General features: G+C 38.5%; 1 protein-coding gene across 1 annotated transcript in view; it reads right to left on the bottom strand.

Annotated features, from left to right (window-relative positions):
- Positions 1 to 1,514, bottom strand: part of lingo4a (leucine rich repeat and Ig domain containing 4a) — a 5,915-nt gene extending 4,401 nt beyond the window's left edge. Inside the window, exon 1 of the mRNA XM_083547077.1 lies at positions 1,378 to 1,514. The gene's annotated coding sequence lies outside the window, so the exon portion shown is untranslated. The remainder of the gene's footprint in view (positions 1 to 1,377) is intronic.
- Between the last annotated feature and the right edge of the window lie 4,486 nt (positions 1,515 to 6,000).

Raw genomic sequence — 6,000 nt, 5'->3', positions numbered from 1 at the left:
CTTGAACATGTGCTTCAGACCATTGTCTAAATTAGCCACTGTCCATATTTTTAATGTGCAAACAATTTAGAACATTCCTATGTGGAAGTAATATAGTGCTCTCATAATGGAAAGAAAATAGCAATGAACAAATCAGTCAGTGAGACACTTGGAAACTGGAGTAAGCTCTTGTAGGAAAAGGTCTGGCAGACCCAAAGCCACAGCAGATTTAAATTCTCAGTCCATCACTCAGGGTTTTTTAATCAAAATTACTAATAAAACATTCTGCAGTGCCATGTATTACCCTCTGGTATATGAGTAGTTAGTCAGGATAGGATAGAATAATGACCCCAAACATACCTCCAGGCTGTGGCAGAACTACCTTAGAGGAATCTTTATACTGAAAACCTATCAAGCTGTTTAATAAATTGTGTCAAAGATTTTGATAAAATATTGTATTTTTTTGAACTAACATTTTTTTTTTCATGTGCATTTGTTTATTTGTATTATTGTTTAATTTCAGAGTACATGCAGATTTTAAACTGAACATTTTGATTAAAAAAACTGTGTGTGTGTGTGTGTGTGTGTGTGTGTGTGTGTGTGTGTGTGTGTGTGTGTGTGTGTGTGTGTGTGTGTCAAAGTTGTGAATTCATTTGATTTTAAATGTTCAGTCATAACTTGACTTGTGCTTTTTCCTTTTTGTGCAATTCTTTTAGCAAATTTGAGGTTTTGCAGGCAGAATTGCTTTTTTTTTTCATAAATATGCTGATCTGTTTGAAGACTGAAATTAAAAGATTATTCATTAAAAGATTATTCATAATCCATATCATTTTTCCTGAGCCTTAACCAGCAGGGTTTCATATTTCCTCATTTGTTCCCCAAATTCACAGAAAAAACTTGTTTTTTCCTCCTGCTGGCAGATTTCGTATTACTGTGTTGGTCTTCTATTATTATATTTTCTTTTTACACATTTTTGTCTGTATTACTTCCTTTAATTTGTCAACGGTGGATGAGTAAATTGTATTATTTGCCAAAGCAAAATCTTTGAAAATATGAGTAAGTAAATTCAGGATTAAATTCAGGATTAAAATGAACTAAACAATTGGCAAAGATTGAGAGAAATGGTGAGGGATTCGGTTAGAATTGATGTAGAATAGAAAACAAATAGAAGGTCATATGTGTACAAACAAATGATTGAATTAACGAAGAAGAAGAAGAAGAAGAAGAAGAAGAAGAAGAAGCTCTGTAATACAACATAAAGCATAGCGATATACCATCATACATACAAATTGAGGAAGTACCATATGATCTAAAACAGGACCAGAAAAATGCTCATCTGGGTGAATACACTTTTTTTATTGGAAGAAATATCAGTTTTTAAAAGAAACCTCATTTTACCTTTAGTTCAGCCAATGCGATGCCCTGTCCAGGAGGTATGCCTGCCTTGCATTTGGTGATCCTGAGAGAGTTTCTGCATCATCTGCAACCTTGATCAGGATAAAGCTCTTAAAGAAGAATATCTAAGTTCCCAGATTAATCCAATTATTGTTTGTTTATCCCCACAATACATGACCAAATTGAATCTAGTTTATGAAACTGAATGAAGTTAAAGCATATAGTTTACTTATTATATGTAATATTATCAATAATATAATTAAACAAAACAATCTGGATGTAAAATGCTGCTTCAGGATTTTAAGAGGGTAAATCCTATGACCTTGGGTTTTGTTTGTTTGTTTATTAAATATATAAATTCAATTATAATTGGCATACATTTATAATCATTAAGTGACATCAGGTAAAGAAGATATCTTACCGGAATGTGTGCACTTACCGGAAAGAACGTTAACCATTTGCGCAAAACCCTGACGTCCTCCGTGGCTCGTGTCCTCGCGTTCATTGTCGGTCGGTGCGTCTGGAAGCGTGCGGACTCATGGACACGTGGACACATGGATGCACGACGGATTAACAGTCCCAGGACCTGTTTTTTTTGTGCCACCGTGCATTTGGACACATGAGCACACACCGTCACCGTCACAGTCAAATTCCAGAGCGCACACGAGATTGGACAAACAAGTCAGATGTCATTGGATTTTTTTTGTAGTTATCTAATTATTTGAGTTGACATTTGATTCGACTAAAAAATTTAAAAAGTGTGTGTGTGTGTGTGTGTGTGTGTGTGTGTGTGTGTGTGTGTGTGTGTGTGTGTCTCCATTATTTTTTTATTTGCGCTTTCTAAACAGGGGCTCTGGAATCCGGCCATCATTTCAGCTTGAAATTTACACGCAGTGTCCAGGAACCTGTCCAATCTGCGGATTTAGATAAACACACACACACACACACGCATTCACGCTTCCCAGATGGAGAAACAATTACGGTTCAGGAACTCGCAAAATCACACTAATGCACAGGAAATCCCTAAATACTTCTTATCTTCTCTGATCAAAGCAATTATCATCACTAATATCTGACAAATTACACTAAAAATCTACAACAGGAGCAGAGTATGGCCATGACTCAGTCACATCTACACTGGTGTAAAGACAATTACTCTGTTTTTTTTAGCAGACTTTAGTGCAAATGTCTAATAGCAACGTGTGGGTCAAGGGTTCTGTCCATGAAATGTCAAAAATGTGTTTTTCGGTGGAGTAAATAGACGGACATTTCATGACGGTCCGGTTCTTCAGGTTAGAAAGAGTTTCCTCACTTGCCCTTTGCACTCAGTCTATTTGGGAAAGAAACAAAAAAGTATTAATTCATATACACACACAAACAGTATTTATTTTGTGTTTGTGTGTGTGTATATGAATTCATACTTTTTTTTGGTTCTTTCCCACATAGACTGAGTGCAAAATGTAAAGGGAGAAAACTCTATTTGACAGGGAAAAGGACGCAAAGGCACACGGGCATATCAGGTATACGTTTGAACATATTTTAGCTTTTTTTGTTTTTGTGTAATTCTACCAAGAAATGAACAGTACACTTTCCATACCTGTTGGGAAAATGTACTATGAGACTCTTCAATTCCACCCATATGGAAAATGGTTGTAAGCTACTCCTGTACAATTTGTTTTTTATGTTCTGCAAATGGTAGAGGCAAATCAGACCCCCAGCTTTGGTTGTGTCTCATAGTGGTCTTCCGTGTCAGTATAGAGTGACCAGGAAGAGGTGCGGACACACTGGAAAATTCCACTCGCTACTTGGCATGATTCTGGACGATGAGAGGTGGTCTCCACAGGGGGACTGAGGTGGATTGTGACGCACATTGTAGGTTCACCTCCAGTCCCAGCTACTTCCTCTCTGGAACTACTATTACCATGGTAACTGGTTTACCATTTAACACTTATTCTGGAAAGGTACCTCCTCCCAATTATCTTTAATAATGTCTAACATACCATAAAGCTTATGCAATTCATTTAAAGTAGAAGAATCGCTTGCAGGCTTGTGGAACTTCTCTCATTCCAGTTCTGAGCAACATCTTGTATTGTATTGTAAAAAATATATTTTTATAAGTTTATTAAATCATTCAACCAAACACTTTTTCGTGGATGGTAAATGCAGGATTGGAATAACTTTGCTAATCGCTAATGATTTGTACAGTTCACAATGTTTATGTAACATAAATAAGATGCCTTTTGATCAGTCAGAAAATCTTCCAGGATTCTGACTTGGGAGATTTATTTCAAGCGTACTGTCACAACATTGTATGATGGGATGTGGAGTAGAGCACCAAATTTTGTTTATCCTGTTGCACTAGAATGAACTCAACAAATGCACACTGTTCCACTCACCCAACAACATCCATACTAATTCTTTTGAAGAGGATTTTGATTTATTTAAGGTAGCAAAATTGTACTTTTGACATTTCTGACATGACGCCCACTGTGTAATGTTTGGATCGATGGGATGAGCAGCAATGATGATGGGAATTCAAGTCAAATGGAGTCTTTTGAGTTTATTAAAAAAAGGAACCAATTTCTAGGGGTGGAAACTGCATTTATTTTTTGACATCCTCCAATTTACAACCACATATCCCAGCATTTAACTAACGCCCAAAAAGCTTCGCCATAAAAAGATTTGTCAGTATGCCTGGACCAACCTAGTACAGCCTGCTTCACATCGTCATCAAGGAACCACTACGACCATCACGGATGGACATACGGCCATCTTTGAAATGTTTACACCATTCAAATGTCTTACTGTGGCTGAGCATCTCATCACTGTACTGTGTCTTTTGTAGATATCTGTGTGTTTTATGCCTTCATTCACAAGAAACCTCATAACCAGTGGTCCCCAACCTCCGGGCCAATTGGTACCGGGCCGCACAGAAACTTTATTTTGGAAAATGACCGGATTCTCTCCACCACATCTGTCTATGACTCACTCTTGATGCATGTCATGATGCCTCGATCACATGTCTTACCAACATCCACTACCTTCTTAAAGGGGCTGCTCCGGCCGCTAACACATAATACATTACCGCTTAATTCAAACCCCCAAGAGAGCAAAATAAACAAAAAACAACACAGTGGATACATGTTTATTATTATATTTAGAAAATACCAGTTTTATGGTCGTATCATTTTATTTTGTTGTATTTATCCCCCAGACCTTAAAGACCGGTCCGTGAAAATATTGTCTCACATTAAACCGGTCCGTGGCGCAAAGAAGGTTGGGGACCACTGGTCATAACCACACGCCGTTCCATGTCCGCACTAACACTGTTGTGTGCTATCTTGATTAACATTCTCTGGACTGGCCCTCGACATGTGCACCACCTATTAATATTAGGACACACACTAGCAACTTACACTAGCTTCCATTTTTAAACCTGTAAAATTCAAAGTCATTGTGTGACCTGAACGCCCCCATACTTTTTCTTGGCCAAAGATGTGCTTCAGGGTCTTGTGACTGCCCCAAAAGGTGTGAAGGAGCAAAGTCCTCCCTACACTCTACAGCTCCCTGACATGGATGTGCAGTCAACAAACCAGACACTGCCTTCACCACTCGGGGCTCGGCTACTGCAAGAGCCATCCATAAACAGTCTCTTTACCATTATGTAAAAACATACTGCCACCTCCAAGCTATGAACATAAATGGTCATGTGTGTTACTACATGTTGGTACTGAAAACATTTCATTTCATTTCATTTCATCTTCTCCCGCTTATCTGTAATTCGGGTCGCGGGGGCAGCAGTCCAAGCAGATTCCCCAAACACTTCTCCGTGTCCAGGGATCGGGCTGTCAAGGCCCCCGCCTTCGACTGCTGCCCAATCCTCTCAGCACCGGTCCCTTACGGTCCCTCCTGCAGGTGGTGAGCCCACGGGAAGGTACTGAAAACATGTTTTACTTATTATACTATTCTGTACACAAAATGTATTCAAATAGCAAAATGCAAACCAGTGTACTTCTGATCGGTATTCGTCAGCTGAAGTTACAGTAAGGCTGAGGGCTAAAAAGTGTTTCTTTCCATTGCACACATTGTATTAGGTAAAGGTTATGAAGGTTTGTACTACATTTCTCAATGGAAATTAGCTTTGACTAAGATGTGTAGATTTTTTTTAACAATGCTAATACAAGCAGAGATTTGTGAGAGATTATTTGGCAATATCCGCTGTCTTTTTTTTTTTCCAGTTTGCTGACTCAGCTCCTCTCCATCTGTTACCAGCATGTGTCTGTGTGGAGGGGGCTGAGGAGGTGGGCATTTCTGCTAGCCTGTAACCAAGCACCATACCTTTCTCACAATTTGTATTAGGTTTCCTTTTCAGGTTATTTGGTATCCTAGTTCCTGTAAAGCATTGCAGTTTCATTAGATGTACTGATGGATAAAAGCGATGCAAAATGTGAATATTTCATTAGCAAGATTGTTGATTTATACAGTAATCAGAGACTATCCCTGGACTTTCCCACAGCTTTCTTCACTTTCTGATTGTTCTTGGGCCATTTTGTGATCAGGTTTGGATTCATCAAGTGAAATACAGCTCATGAGGATTCACAGAATTAATGTAATCATTGCGAGCAT

The sequence above is a fragment of the Silurus aristotelis genome (genome assembly GCF_946808225.1).
Source record: "Silurus aristotelis genome assembly, chromosome: 7".
Lineage (NCBI taxonomy): Eukaryota > Metazoa > Chordata > Actinopteri > Siluriformes > Siluridae > Silurus > Silurus aristotelis.
This window is presented reverse-complemented; position numbering and strand designations above follow the sequence as displayed.